General features: G+C 37.7%; 4 non-coding genes across 4 annotated transcripts; 1 reads left to right on the top strand and 3 right to left on the bottom strand.

The window, feature by feature from the left end:
- Positions 1-891: 891 nt before the first annotated feature.
- TRNAP-UGG (transfer RNA proline (anticodon UGG)) lies at positions 892-963 on the bottom strand. The gene has a single exon. It is a non-coding gene; the product is annotated as a tRNA-Pro (tRNA).
- Positions 964-1,027: 64 nt separating this feature from the next.
- Positions 1,028-1,099, bottom strand: TRNAP-CGG (transfer RNA proline (anticodon CGG)). Its single transcript has one exon. It is a non-coding gene; the product is annotated as a tRNA-Pro (tRNA).
- A 455-nt stretch (positions 1,100-1,554) lies between these two features.
- Positions 1,555-1,626, bottom strand: TRNAP-AGG (transfer RNA proline (anticodon AGG)). The gene has a single exon. It is a non-coding gene; the product is annotated as a tRNA-Pro (tRNA).
- Positions 1,627-14,666: 13,040 nt separating this feature from the next.
- On the top strand, positions 14,667-14,738 carry TRNAP-UGG (transfer RNA proline (anticodon UGG)). The gene has a single exon. It is a non-coding gene; the product is annotated as a tRNA-Pro (tRNA).
- The last annotated feature ends 253 nt before the right edge of the window (positions 14,739-14,991 follow it).

Here is a 14,991-nt window from a genome sequence, read left to right as displayed (position 1 = left end):
TGGGTGTGGTATGAAGTATAGCTCTGGGTACAAATGGAGGTGTCAGTGCATATATTATACAATCCCAGGTAATCTAAACTTTATACAAGGCTCTGTGTAGGGGCAAGCTATTGGTCTATATTTGTACTATTAAAGTGCAAGTCACCCAGCACTATAACTGGTCTGAATACTTACGACAATCAGTCAGATCATCCTTTACGTGGCAATCAATCTGATAAAGTATTCCTAGTCGTGCCGAGGAAAATTCAATTAACGATTTGCGATATCATTGAGAGTCGTTGTTCTGTAAGATAGTGTTCAGAACGGGCTTTCCCTTCTCTGAGAGCGTTTCGTATATGAAACTAAATATATCTTTGCTTAGAACATGAAATATGACCACTATAAATATCTTATTATTAATGATAAAGTCCCACTAACTGTTACGAGTTATCCTTCGTTAAATTAAATACACAACCGATGTATGGCAGTTGTGTAAGTTTAAATTTTTTTGTCTGTACAACAGTATGTGGACTATAAATAAACTATATTTTCTGTTCAGATATGAGAAATAAGCTTAAAATAACACTATATACAACTTTTTTTGAAGCATAATTACATGGAACTAATTCCGTATTCCGTTTCCTTCAGGATAAAAATCACACTATAATTCGATTCGATGTGGCATTGTCTCGGCCCGGGTCTTGTCCAGTTGGTGACCCGGCGATCACTATAACAATGATAAACATCTAAGCAAATAATCACACTAACATATATATCACTAATAATGTGGCAATGATAAAGAAACGTTAGTGATTTACATCACTATCGCCGTGAGCGAGAGTCACTTCCTCAGACACTATTACGCAAAATTTCAGTTCTAAAAAAAATAATCATTTATCTTAAAATAGATTTGGGCCTGTCCGGGATTTGAACCCGGGACCTCCTGCACCCAAAGCAGGAATCATACCCCTAGACCAACAGGCCACTGACAAAACACGCTGACAAATCATATGTCATTGTTCATCATCATTTAGAAATGACTAAAGGAGGGCCTGTCCGGGAATTGAACCCGGGACCTCTCGCACCCGAAGCGAGAATCATACCTCTAGACCAACAGGCCCAGTGACCCTAGATCTCGACTATACTCTTTTTGCCTTCAATTTATAAATTAAACTTCACAATGAACAGTTCAAAAACTTGAACCTGTCCGGGAGTTGAGAGCGACATCTCTCGCAGCCTCAACGAGAATAACCCTAAACCACCATACTACTGATAAAGTATGTAAAACCACTCTTAACACTGTAGTTCAGAGAAATACATCTTCGAACAGCTTATTCTCTACATTTACTAAAATAAATGAATTATCTTACTATCTAATTGAAGGAGTGCGTTATATACAAGACTCTCCTTAAAATAGAAAATGGTTTTCTCATACTCTAAGACCAGAATTTAGACAAGCCATAACCTGAAAACTACCAGGAGTTTCGTGATGCAATCAAAGTAGCTGGTTACAACAGTAACAAAATCCTTATATTTGTTTTTTAATTGTGGAATATACTGTTTCAAAAATCACCCGGGCCTGTCCGGGAGTTGAACCCGGGACCTCTCGCACCCTAAGCGAGAATCATACCCCTAGACCAACAGGCCACATTAATATAGGATAAAAATGTTGTGGATAGGAGTCTACATTGCAAAAGTTGTTAATATAATACGTAACTACTTTGTGCATGAAAATTGAGGTTTTTCTAAGGAAAGCTTACAAGAGTTGCAGGTAATAGGTAGAATGGGGTACAAGCTAATTGAGAAGCTACTGATTATGCAGAACATTTGTATGTCCTTCCTTAGTAAGTTTATTTAGGCACAGGTACAAGGACCCCAATGGAAATAAGTCACTGACATTTTTAGGTTATCCTAAAGCTCAAAATCTGGAACTCTGCCAGAAATCTCCAGAAACACTGGTTCAGCTATCATTTTTAAAACTACAGTTAGAAAACACCTCATCTCCTTAGCCTATCCCAGACCATCATAAATACATATGTAAAAACTATACTTGCAATTGCTCAATACATATAATCAATATATACTTACCCTTAATATCTGTAATTTTCTCAAATGTTAGTCATTCCATTGTGTCCACTTTACGTTAGTAATCAAAACTAATTATTCTCTACCAAACTTACTAAAGCCATATAACATGAACTAACAGAACATTAATTCTCTTGTATTCATTGTGACTCCCCTAATGGCCATATGTATAAAATTACTGCACTTTTATTGCCTTAATCTTAAGTTAGTCTAGTATTCAATTCAAAGTTTATTCTCTATAAGGATTACAATGCTGAGTTTACAGAAATTTGGTTATTGTTTGGTTTACATGTAGTAAAATAGTGATTACAGAGTGTACCACTAGAACGCTTAGCATGGCTAGGCATTTCGGGCAGACTTAGTTTTATTCTTAATTGTAAAATATTACAAATTATGAGGTAAGTTGGTATTATGGCTAAGTGACTAAATACTAGTTTGTGAGTTTAGCAATGTGACTGCTTTTGTTTTGGCACAGTACATAGTTTCAGTATTGGAGTATCACAGGATTCATTATTTTAAGATTGAGATTAATATTTCTGTTTATGGTCAAATGAGTGAGTGAGTGTAAGTGTGAACCACCAGGTGGTATTCGTGTAGTTAGTTGACGGGGTGTATCAGGGAGATAAGATGTTTTCTAATGGTAGTTTTGAAGGTGATGAATGTGTCTGCAGTTCTAGAGTTCTCAGGTAGGGTATTCCAGATTTTAGGGCCTTTGACATACATTGAATTTTTGTAAAGGTTTAGTCAGACACGGGGAATGTCATAGAGATGTTTGTGTCTGGTGTTATGCCTGTGGGTTCTGTCACAACTATCAAGAAAGCATTTTAGGTCAAGGTTGATATTAGAGTTTAAGGCCCTGTAGATGTAGATTGCACAGTAGTAAGTGTGGATGTACTGAACTGGGAGTAAGTTTAAGTCTATGAAGAGTGGGGGGGGGGGGTGTTGCCAGGGATGGGATTTAGTGATTATTCTTACTGCAGCTTTTTGTTGGGTTATTATTGGCTTTAGGTGTGTTGCTGCAGTTGATCCCCAAGCACAAATAGCATAGGTGAGGTATGGATAAATGAGTGGTATAGTGTGAGAAGGGCATTTTGCGGCATGTAGTATCGTATCTTGGAGAGGATCCCAACCGTTTTGGATACTTTTTTGGTTATATGCTGGATATGGGTGCTGAAATTCAGGTTGTTGTCAAGGTATAAGCCTAGGAATTTGCCCCCATTATTTCTGGTAATTAGAGTGTTGTCAATCTTAATGTTAATTTGTGCATCTCCTGCTCTGCTACCAAACATAATATAGTAGGTTTTGTCAGTGTTAAAGCGTAAGTTTATTGGCTGTCATCCAAGTCGATATTTTAATCAGCTCCTCATTCACAATGGTGTTGAGGGTGGCAAGATTAGGGTGAGAGATGACATAAGTCGTGTCGTCAGCAAAGAGAATGGGTTTCAGGTGTTGGGATACATTTGGAAGGTCATTGATGTATATGAGGAAGAGCAGGGGACCAAGGACACTTCCCTGTGGAACTCCAGTATCAAGTGGCCGTGTTGCTGATGCTGTCTTTAATGGTGACATACTGATACCTATTAGTAATGTAAGATTTGAAATAAGCAAGCGCATGGCCTCTTATACCGTAATGATCAAGTTTGTGGAGTAGGATGTCGTGGTCTACTGTGTCAAAAGCTTTTCTTAGGTCAATAAAAATTCCTAGTGGATATTCCTTATTTTCCAATGCTGTGTAAAGCAGATCTAGCATTTTTATGATTGCATCATTAGTGCTTTTATTTTTCCTGAATCCAAATTGGCAGGGGTTGAGTATGTTTTGAGCCGTTATAAATGAATACAGTCTCCTGTGCACGAGTTTATCAAAGATTTTGTATAGCAATGGTAAGTTAGATATTGGCCTACAGTTGTTTAAGTCTGTAGGGTCACCACCTTTATGTATTGGTGTAACCCTTGCCATCTTGAGTAGTTTCGGGAAGGTGCTAGTCTCTAGTGACTTGTTAAAAAGTAATGAAATAGCATGCGAAAGGACATGGGCCGCTCGCTTGTACAGTAATGGTGGGACATGAGACAGATTCCCTGAGTTATTTTTAAGTTACTTTATAATCTCGGTGACTTCCGTGGGCTCAGTTGGTGCAAGATAGAAGGAATTAGGGAAATTCCCATCTAGGTAGTCCCCGGCATGGGCATAGGTATGTGGGATTTTACTGGCGAGATTAGATCCTATGGTTGAGAAGAAGTCGTTTATCTTGTTAGCTGTGTCAGTGGGATGTAGTGGTGTTTCATTAGGTTTAGTTAGGACAATATTCTTGGTTTTTCTCAGTTTGTGGGTCCCTAGAATCTGAGAGAGTGTTTTCCAGGTCTTTTTTATATCTCCTCTAGTGTCTGTGAATCTACTGGAGTAGTATAGTTGTTTGGCTTTCTTTATTACTTTGGTGACAGCTGATGAATAGTGTTTAAGAATATCTTTGTGTATTAAGCCCTGTCTATATTGCTTTTCATATTGGTGTTTCTTGTCAATGGATTTCCGAATGGTGCTGGTTAGCCATGGGTAACCAAGCCGTTTGTTTGTGATCTGTTTTGTTTTTATAGGACAATGTTTGTTGTATAGTCTAAGTAATTTGTTAAGAAAAATGTCTGTCCAGTCATCAATACCATTGGCCTTGGAGAATTCTGTAGGCCAGTCAACAGTCTCTAGGTCAGCTGTGAACTTCCTTACTGAGGCCTCGTCATGGAGTCTAAATGAGACTTTGTATTCAAGTGGTGGTTTACTAATGTTTGTCAGGAGGAAGGTAGGGTAGTGGTCTGTAGTGCTATCTGTGATTATCCCTGATTTAAGGGGGGCTAGTATATTGGTCCATATGTGGTCTATTATGGTTGCACTTGTCTCAGTGAGCCTGGTTGGTTTAGTTATCGTTGGTATGAGAAGTGTGTTGTTCATATTGTTGATGAAATCAGTTACAGGCTGATCATCTAGTAAGCCAAGGTTGATGTTGAAGTCTCCAGCTAAGAGAAGGTGGTGCTTATTCATTTGTCTGTTTGTTATTAGTGACTTTAATTTCTCACTGAAATTTGGGATGTTTGTGTGAGGTATCCGGTAAATGGCACCGATTGTTATAGGCGTCTTAAGGTTTTTTACAGTAAAATTAGCAAAAATGTATTCCCCATATTCATCACTAAAGCAAGTGGTGCTAAGACAAGATAATTGGTTAGAGTAATAGATTGCAATACCACCCCCAACTTGGTTTGGTCTGCAGTTGTGAACTGCTGTGTATCCTGGTAGAGGGTAGATATCTATTGTGTCCTGCTTAAGCCAGGTCTCAGTAAGAATAATGCAGGAGAAGGGTGTCTTTAGTGATTCAAGGAGTGCTAGGAGGTCATCATAGTGTTTGCTTAAGGATCTGATGTTGTGGTTAAGTACTGATAGACTGTTAGCATTGTTTAGGATAGTGGTGGCTTGTGATGCTGTGTAATAAAGGCAGTTACTTTCCAATAGGTTTTGATTGGGTGTCAGATTATGGAGGTTCAGATCAGGGTCAACGTGATCAATCATCTTCTAGGTTTAAATTATGGTTATTTATATCCTGAGTTGTGTGTTGAGTTCTAGTACTGATATCTGTAGTGGTAGGAAGTTTGGACAAGTATATAGCTAGAGTATTTTGGTCATGTAGAGTATAGTCACTACTACACATAATGAAGTTGATGTTGTCTATGTGTTGTGCTGGAATGAACTAAAGTACAACTAGGTATAAACTAGTAATATAAAAATACAAATTAAAAATAGAACAAGACTCTCACTTGTAATTGCACTAAGGTCTAATAATGACTTTTGTGGAGTCTATGTTTTGAGCTAGAATGAGCTATAGTACAATAGGTTTAATCTAATAATATAAAAATACAAATTAAAAATAGCACTAGTCTCTCACTAGTAATTGCACTATGGTCTAATATAGTGAATTTGGTATTGACTATGTATTGAGTTAGAATGAGCTATGGTACAACTGAATTTAATCTAATAATATAAAAATACAAATTGAAAATAGCACCGGTCTCTCACTAGTAATTGCACTATGGTCTAATATAGTGAATTTGGTATTGCCTATGTATTGAGCTAGAAAGAGCTATAGTACAACTAGGTTTAGTCTAATAATATAAAAATACAAATTACAAATAGCACCAGTCTCTCACTAGTAATTGCACTATGGTCTAGTATAGTGAATTTGGTACTGACTATGTATTGAGCTAGAATGAGCTAGAGTAAAACTGTGATTAATCTAATAATATAATAAAGGCACAAGACTCTCAATTGTAATTGCACTAAGGTCTTATATAAGTTGTTTACAAGAATTAGAGTATAATTAGATTTAAATTGACAGGATAAAATACACAAATTAAGGTAGCAAAAGAATAATAAAAATGATAAAAATAAAAATGGCAATGACTTGGTTATAATATGCTAGTACGATGGTAGACAGGATAATATAAAAGTTGTAGTTGAAAATACTAGTTTAAAAAAGTATGGAATAAAAATGGTCAATAAAAGTTTACAATAAGTTTGATCAATATAGTTTAAAGTAAAATTGGGCAATAATAGGAATTTAGAATAAAATTGGGCAATTGAGTATTTTTTTAAGTGAGGTAGAATTATTGAAGACAAGTTATGGTTAGTTTAAAATAAAATAAGATGGAACAGTGATGTGGTAAGTTGTAAAAAAGGAGATAGATTCTGTAGATATTAAACACAATTAAGACTATGAGGTAGAATGGTCGTTGAATACAACAATGACAATCAAAAGTAGTTGGGGTATTAGAATTTTAGGGGGGTACAAATTTATGACAATATAACACTAATGGTGGATTATGGGTATTATCTGCACTACTCTGATTCTGTTAGTCTAGCCTCACTTAGGAATGTTTTAAGGTCATGTTCTGTAGAGATGAAGTATCTCTTCCCAGTGGGCTGTTTCCTAACTGCGATTTTTCCATCCCTCACAAAGCACTGGTGGATTTTTTGGGCATAGCGTAATTTTCTTAGCCGATAAAGAAGGTTTTGTCTTGTTTTGGTAAGGCACTCATTGACGTAAACATCAGTTTTCATAGAAATAGATGTTTTTAGTAGGTTGTTTCTTTGTAGGCTAGTTTGGAATTTTAACAGCACTGTTTTTTTACCTGCTTGGTAGCCCATCAGTTTGCAATCCTTTAGGAAGTTTAGGTCGTCACTACGTATGTTAAGGCGAAGGTGGTCCTTGATAAGTAGAATAACCTACAATAATCTAGGATAATTTAGGGTAAATTAGTATAATCTAGGATAACTTAATATAACCTAGGGTTATCGAGCACAACCTAGGATTATGTAGGACAACCTAGGATTATGTAGAACCTAGGATTACCTAGGACAACCTAGGATTACCTAGGATTATCTAGGACATCCTAGTATAATCTAGGACAACCTAGTATAACGTAGTACAATCTATAATCTAGAATACTAATAACCTTAAGTCTAGGGTCATCTAATATAATATACAATAATTTAGAATAGTCCAGAATAATTTAAGCTAACCTAGAATCTAGGATAACTTAGAATCTAACATAATCTTAGCCTTCAAAACTCTCGGCTAACTTAGAATATTCTAGAATAACCTCGAATATTCTACAATAAACTAACATAATCTAAGATAATATAAAATGTAAGATAACTGAAAATAATTTAAGACAACATGGAATGGCATAGGATAACATAGATAATTATAATCATGGAGGAGAGCTAAACCTGTAGGATTATACAGCACATGTGGGGGGATAGAAGGTATTCAGACTTAGTTCAGGGAACTGGAGCACAGATCCAATTCCGTAGATCAAGAGCCCCTCACCAGCGTCAAGGAACCTCCCTTGAGGAGTGGATAACATGGAATGGCATAGGATAACATGGAATTATCTAGGACAACCTGGAATCTAGGATAACCTATAGTATTTTAGAATTGCTTACAATATTCTAGGATAACCTATAGTATTTTAGAATTGCTTACAATATTCTAGGATAACCTATAGTATTTTAGAATTGCTTACAATATTCTAGGATAACCTATAGTATTTTAGAATTGCTTACAATATTCTAGGATAACCTATAGTATTTTAGAATTGCTTACAATATTCTAGGATAACCTATAGTATTTTAGAATTGCTTACAATATTCTAGGATAACCTATAGTATTTTAGAATTGCTTACAATATTCTAGGATAACCTATAGTATTTTAGAATTGCTTACAATATTCTAGAATGCCTTACAATAACACAGCATACAATACAGTATTTTAGGAAAGCCTACAATATATTATGATGGCCGAGAATTACATAACTGAAAAACTTCAGTCTTGTATAACCTAGTTTATTCTAGGATATCCCATCATGTTCTAGGATACCCTAGAAAACTTTAGATTCTAAAATAACTTATCATGTTCTCTAATCTCGAATAGTCTTGGATAATCCATCATGTTATAGGATAACCTAGCGTATTCTAGGATAACCCATCATGTTATAGGATAACCTAGAATATTCTAGGATAACCCATCATGTTATAGGATAACCTAGAATATTCTAGGATAACCCATCATGTTACAGGATAACCTAGAATATTCTAGGATGACCCATCATGTTACAGGATAACCTAGAATATTCTAGGATAACCCATCATGTTATAGGATAACCTAGAATATTCTTGGATGACCCATCATGTTATAGGATAACCTAGAATATTCTAGGATAACCCATCATGTTACAGGATAACCTAGAATATTCTAGGATAACCCATCATGTTATAGGATAACCTAGAATATTCTAGGATGACCCATCATGTTACAGGATAACCTAGAATATTCTAGGATAACCCATCATGTTATAGGATAACCTAGAATATTCTAGAATAACCCATCATGTTATAGGATAACCTAAAATATTCCAGGATAACCTATCATGTTATAAGATAACCTAGAATATTCTAGGAAAACCATCTTATTCTAAGATAACCTACAGTATGCTAGGATACCCTTAAAAATCGAGCATAACGTACAATATTCAAGGATAATCCTAAAATAGGGATTAAAGGAAACTTGGCGTGTGTACACTGAGATTCTCCTCTCAGTGTATATATTCTTGCGAGGAGTCGCGTCCTGGAGAGACTAAGATCTCAGTGTAAATAAGTCACTATTTGGCTTTCGTGGATAATCCGAGGTTATTAACCCTCCGGGTTTTAATAAGCCGAATAAATATTTTTTTCTGTACCCTCAGAAAGCCAAGCAGTGTGACTTGTTTCCGTGATTTGTTTGCAATCGTCTTATTACGATTTCCTAAGTCGTAAACGTAACTTCAGGCTCGATCGTACGAACCCCGACAGCCGGTGGGAGAACGTCTGTCTGGTCTCGGCTGTGACTTCGGGTGAAAAACCTATCAGTAACCTGCCTGGACCAGTTCACAATATACCCACATAGGTAAATAAAGCTAAGACGACGTTTTGATCCATCTTGAGTGTGAGTATTATGTGACATTTAAGGTCCTGAACGGGATGCTACCAACAACAGTTGACTAACTCCTTCCTGTGTACCTACGTGTTGCCAGGTGAACACGGGCAGCGGGTATGTCATAACTTACCCAGCACAAAGCTGTGTAGGTTAACACACACTAACGCTTAATCTAAAACTCAAAAATCAAAATCAATAACACTAATAAACAGCACACACTTAACAATGTCACATTAAGCTAAAATAACCAACTTGATTGTCCATGGTTCGATCCCTGGTACGGGTGAAAACACTGACATGTTTCCTTATACCTGCTGTCCCTATTCACCTAGCAGCAAGTAGGTGCCTGGGTGTTAGCCAACTGGTGTGGGTCACATCCTGGGGGACAATATTAACTTAAATTGCTTATGTAAATACCTACTACTTGTTACCAGGGAAGATCTATGCTGGGGGTTCCCAGTCTTAAGTATTAAAAGTATTATCGTTATGGATTGCCCATACAGATTCCTATCAAATATCATGGAGGTAGATTATGGCGCATTTCAAGGCTAACCTCAGTGATATACCTCGATGTCACCCTATTATTCCTTTAACCAGTTAATCGTGAACATTTTAATACAAACACCTAATGCCAGGTTAAGTTCTGGATTTGCAAATACAGTGTTTGTCTACTGAGGAACTCAACACCTTAATACAGTCATGTCACCCTGACAACCGTTAACTAACCCGAGGAAAAAATAGGGGGGAAAAAATGATGAAACTCGGATGGTACGGACTGTCTTGGGACGAGTGAGAGACATGTAACTTGGTTGTTGTAGGATTATTCGTCAGACAAAAATCCCTTGGACACGGGTCTTGTCACGAGATGACTCGTTTAGTGAGTTAACTGAGCTTAAAGCCTATCGACTACTCAAAGGATCATTAAGTCTGCATTGTAGCCTATTCGCCACAAGTCAACAAAACTTAATCCCTAAAACAGTGATTAAAATAAACCCTTCAATGTATATACATTAACAGATATACACTGCAGCACATGTATCCTGCTGAGACGCGGAAAGGCAGCCTGATATATACAAATGTATGGAATATGGGTGGCGGCCATGGTTCTATGGCAGTAAGACAGTAATGATGATCCCTGGCTTGTAACAAACCATTGTGGAAGCTCGGTCAAAATATAGTTAAACAACTAAAATTCAAGCATATTTACAAAATCACCAGCTACCTGGCTTTGCCATACTGACTCGTTTCATTTTTTTTTTTTCGGGAGAGAAACGAAAACCAATTAATATGACACTAGCGAAAGTTAACTCTGCATAATTTATCATTAATGTATGCCTGTGGCCATTATGCGTTCCTCGGAACCTTGTATGAATTTATTATACTGTCTGTAATATATATATATATATATATATATATATATATATATATATATATATATATATTTACACACAGTATAATAAATTCATACAAGGTTCCGAGGAACGCATAATGGCTACAGGCATACGAGAAAATGAATGAATTTCCTGACTAAAGATTATATTATGTTGTATCTTTTTCAAAGCCCTGGGATATTATTAAATATCATCACTGCACGGATACTGGGATTTTCTACATATTAACATGAAGCCCAGGACGTGACTTACAGCAAGACTGATAGTTTAGTTTAATATGTTTATTATGCACCCCATACCCATCCTGTGGGGGCTAAAGACTGATATTGCATAGCAATTTTACCCTGGATGCTACTTACAACTGTATAACACACATACACATACCCACTTTTACTGCTAGTTAGATGGGTATGGGTAGCAGGAGAGGGTATAAAGTGAACCTATGTATGCTCATTCGCCGACCCAGTGCACACGGCTACTCGCCATCCCTTATACTGCAGCCTATCCTTATGCTACGATAATTTTCTTAAGAGTGTCCCAGCGTCAGTTTCTTAATGTTTTCTGTAACTACGAATATTTTCTTTGACTAGTTCCTTTATTTTAAGTTAATTTATGCAACATAATACATTTAAACCAAATAATTAAAAGGAGCCTCAATTATAGCAGTATCTTACTAAATCTTATGTATGTGTAACATTCGCCGAGTTAGACCAGCGGATGTCACATATATACACCGAAAGTTATATATAAGTGTATATAAGCTGAGAGTTTAGCCTCACTGACAAATTCTTGTGTTTAGGTATAGTTCCTCGGCTGGAAAACTGTAGCTATACAATATACACAAGACTGCCGACTGCCTCTCTCTGTCAAGTAACTAACTAGATGCAGCACTGGATCTGGATTCAGAGACTGCAGTAATAAAGAGGTCGATGGAGAGGGTCCTACAGTGGTCACTGGAACAGGAAACCTTGAAGGTGTGGAGGTGAACCTATGAGTAGCTGGTTACCTGGAGTTTACCTGGAGAGGGTTTCGGGGGTCAACGCCCCCGCGGCTTGGTCTGAGACCAGGACTCATGGTGGATCAGGGTCTGATCAACCAGGCTGTTACTGCTGGCCGCACGCAAACTGACGTATGAACCACAGCCCGGCTGGTCAGGTACTGACTTTAGGTGCCTGTCCAGTGCCTTCTTGAAGACAGCCAGGGGTCTATTGGTAATCCCCCTTATGTATGCTGGAAGGCAGTTGAACAGTCTTGGGCCCCAGACACTTATTGTATTGTCTCTCAATGTACTCGTGGCGCCCCTGCTTTTCATCCGGGGGAATGTTGCATCTCCTGCCGAGTCTTCTGCTTTCATAGGGAGTGATAGAGTTAACGATAAGATATTCTAAGTTGCTTTCTTTCATCAAAGTGTTGCAAATGTGTCTTACTTGTCTGCTTACTTCTTTGTTGGAGTACCGAAGTTGTCTGTATTCTTTAACGACGTTTTAGAGCCTGAAACCATGACTACTGAATAACATATTTATTTAATGGCTGGAGGGTACTCTAAACTGCGGAAATTGATCTCCAAGAATGCGATATTTTCGCTTAATTCTAAAGTTCAGCGATCTAACAAAATGATTAATAGTTTTAATGATTATTGACATGCCTCTGAAAGAGTATGTATTTCATAACATACAAACAATAATCCAGTTAGCAAATAACTGTACGACCACCTAACTGTTGGTTATGTGAATTATTTTTTATTCACTTTTACCCATAAAATGATTAAAATGCCGACATTTGAAAATCATGAGGCAGGGAGGGGGGGGGGGTAACCTCCTCCCCAGACTAAATACTGGCACTATCACTGCCACAAAATTTGTGTAACTCAACAGGCATTGCTGGGGAGCAGAGAATTTTCTCTTTTTGTATAAATCATCGTCACTGGTAGAATTAATAGTTATAGTTTCAATAGCTAATAGCATCCCAAATTATTAAAAGCTTTACTGTTTTAAGAAGTATTAACAAGCTACAAGCTACTTTTTTTTTGTTTACCTGGAGTTTACCTGGAGAGAGTTCCGGGGGTCAACGCTCCCGCGGCCCGGTCTGTGACCAGGCCTCCTGGTGGATCAAAGCCTGATCAACCAGGCTGTTACTGCTGGCTGCACGCAATCCAACGTATGAGCCACAGCCCGGCTGGTCAGGTACCGACTTCAGGTGCTTGTCCAGTGCCAGCTTGAAGACAGCCAGGGGTCTATTGGTAATCCCCCTTATGTATGCTGGGAGGCAGTTGAACAGTCTCGGGCCCCGGACACTTATTGTATTGTCTCTTAACGTGCTAGTGACACCCCTGCTTTTCATTGGGGGGATGTTGCATCGTCTGCCGAGTCTTTTGCTTTCGGTGTGAGTGATTTTTCGTGTGCAAGTTCGGTGCTAGTCCCTCTAGAATTTTCCAGGTGAATATAATCATGTATCTCTCCCGCCTGCGTTCCAGGGAGTACAGGTTCAGGAACTTCAAGCGCTCCCAGTAATTGAGGTGTTTTATCTCCGCTATGCGCGCCGTGAAGGTTCTCTGTACATTTTCTAGGTCAGCAATTTCAACTGCCTTGAAAAGTGCTGTTAGTGTGCAGCAATATTCCAGCCTAGATAGGACAAGCGACCTGAAGAGTGTCATCATGGGTTTGGCATCTCTAGTTTTGAAGGTTCTCATTATCCATCCTGTCATTTTTCTAGCAGATGCGATTGATACAATGTTATGGTCCTTGAAGGTGAGATCCTCCGACATGATCACTCCCAGGTCTTTGACGTTGGTGTTCGCTCTATTTTGTGGCCAGAATTTGTTTTGTACTCTGATGAAGTTTTAATTTCCTCATGTTTACCATATCGGAGTAATTGAAATTTCTCATCGTTGAACTTCATATTGTTTTTTTTATTTCACTGCCTCGATGATACGATAGTGACCATTTAGACGAGTTTCGAAATTTTCATCTTCTATATTTTTGGTGCATTCCAATTTACGAATAACAACTGATAATTTTATCCTGACGTTCTGTTATCCGAAAACCCCTAACAGAGGGATACAGAAAGCACACATTCCATGACCAGGCCTCACGGTGGATCAGGGTTTGATCAACCAGGCTGTTACTGCTGGTCGCACGCAACTTACGAACCACAGCCCGTTAAACTCCTCCCAAAATTAAATACTGATAAACGATAAGAAGCTTTATTCAGGAAATCAACCAAACCTTTCTGTACAAATATGTACTGTGGTTCTGAGGGTATATATTTTAGGCATACAACTACAGTATATTATACACATTTAACCTAAGATGACCCAATAAAGAAAAAACGTATGATTTATTTCAACATCCTTTGTATGTATTCTGCTGAGTATCTCTGGGTGTGTATGCGCTGAAGAATCAATGTCTACACTTCACGAGGAGCGTATCTTTACCTCTGTATTCAGGATTCTGGTATCCTGGACTGGTAGTGAATAGGCTAGTGTTAACAAGCAGTTTAATAACCCTTGGGTAGTAAACTAAACAAACCTTACTGCCACTGAAATAAATTTTTGATACAGTAACTGTGCTTGTCTTGTGAACTTTTCCTTTGAGATTATAAGCAAAATGTACCAAGTATTGGGGTGCATTTCGTACAGAAATTCTTGAAAAATATACAGTATAATGTTTATTTAGCCTTGTGCTTTACAAACTTACAAGTGGCCTGTTGGTCTAGGGGTATGATTCCTGCTTTGGGTGCAGGAGGTCCCGGGTTCAAATCCCGGACAGACCCAAGTCTATTTTTTTTTTTTTGGTAGTATAAAACTAAAACCTTCCTTGTTTTAATTAACCATCACAAAAATAACCTGTTGGTCAAAACCTCCAAGAGTATGCTTCTCGTTTATGGTAATAAAAAGTTTAAATCTCAAACGCCTTATCATTGATACATTATTTGTATGCGACTTAGTGACTGTTTTTGGTCTGGTATTCCAGTCACTTGGTCTCAATCCTGCACTGGCTGCATCCGACGGGTTTCAAATCTCAGT

This window comes from Cherax quadricarinatus, chromosome 66, assembly GCF_038502225.1.
Source record: "Cherax quadricarinatus isolate ZL_2023a chromosome 66, ASM3850222v1, whole genome shotgun sequence".
In the NCBI taxonomy this organism is placed as follows: Eukaryota; Metazoa; Arthropoda; class Malacostraca; order Decapoda; family Parastacidae; genus Cherax; species Cherax quadricarinatus.
This window is presented reverse-complemented; position numbering and strand designations above follow the sequence as displayed.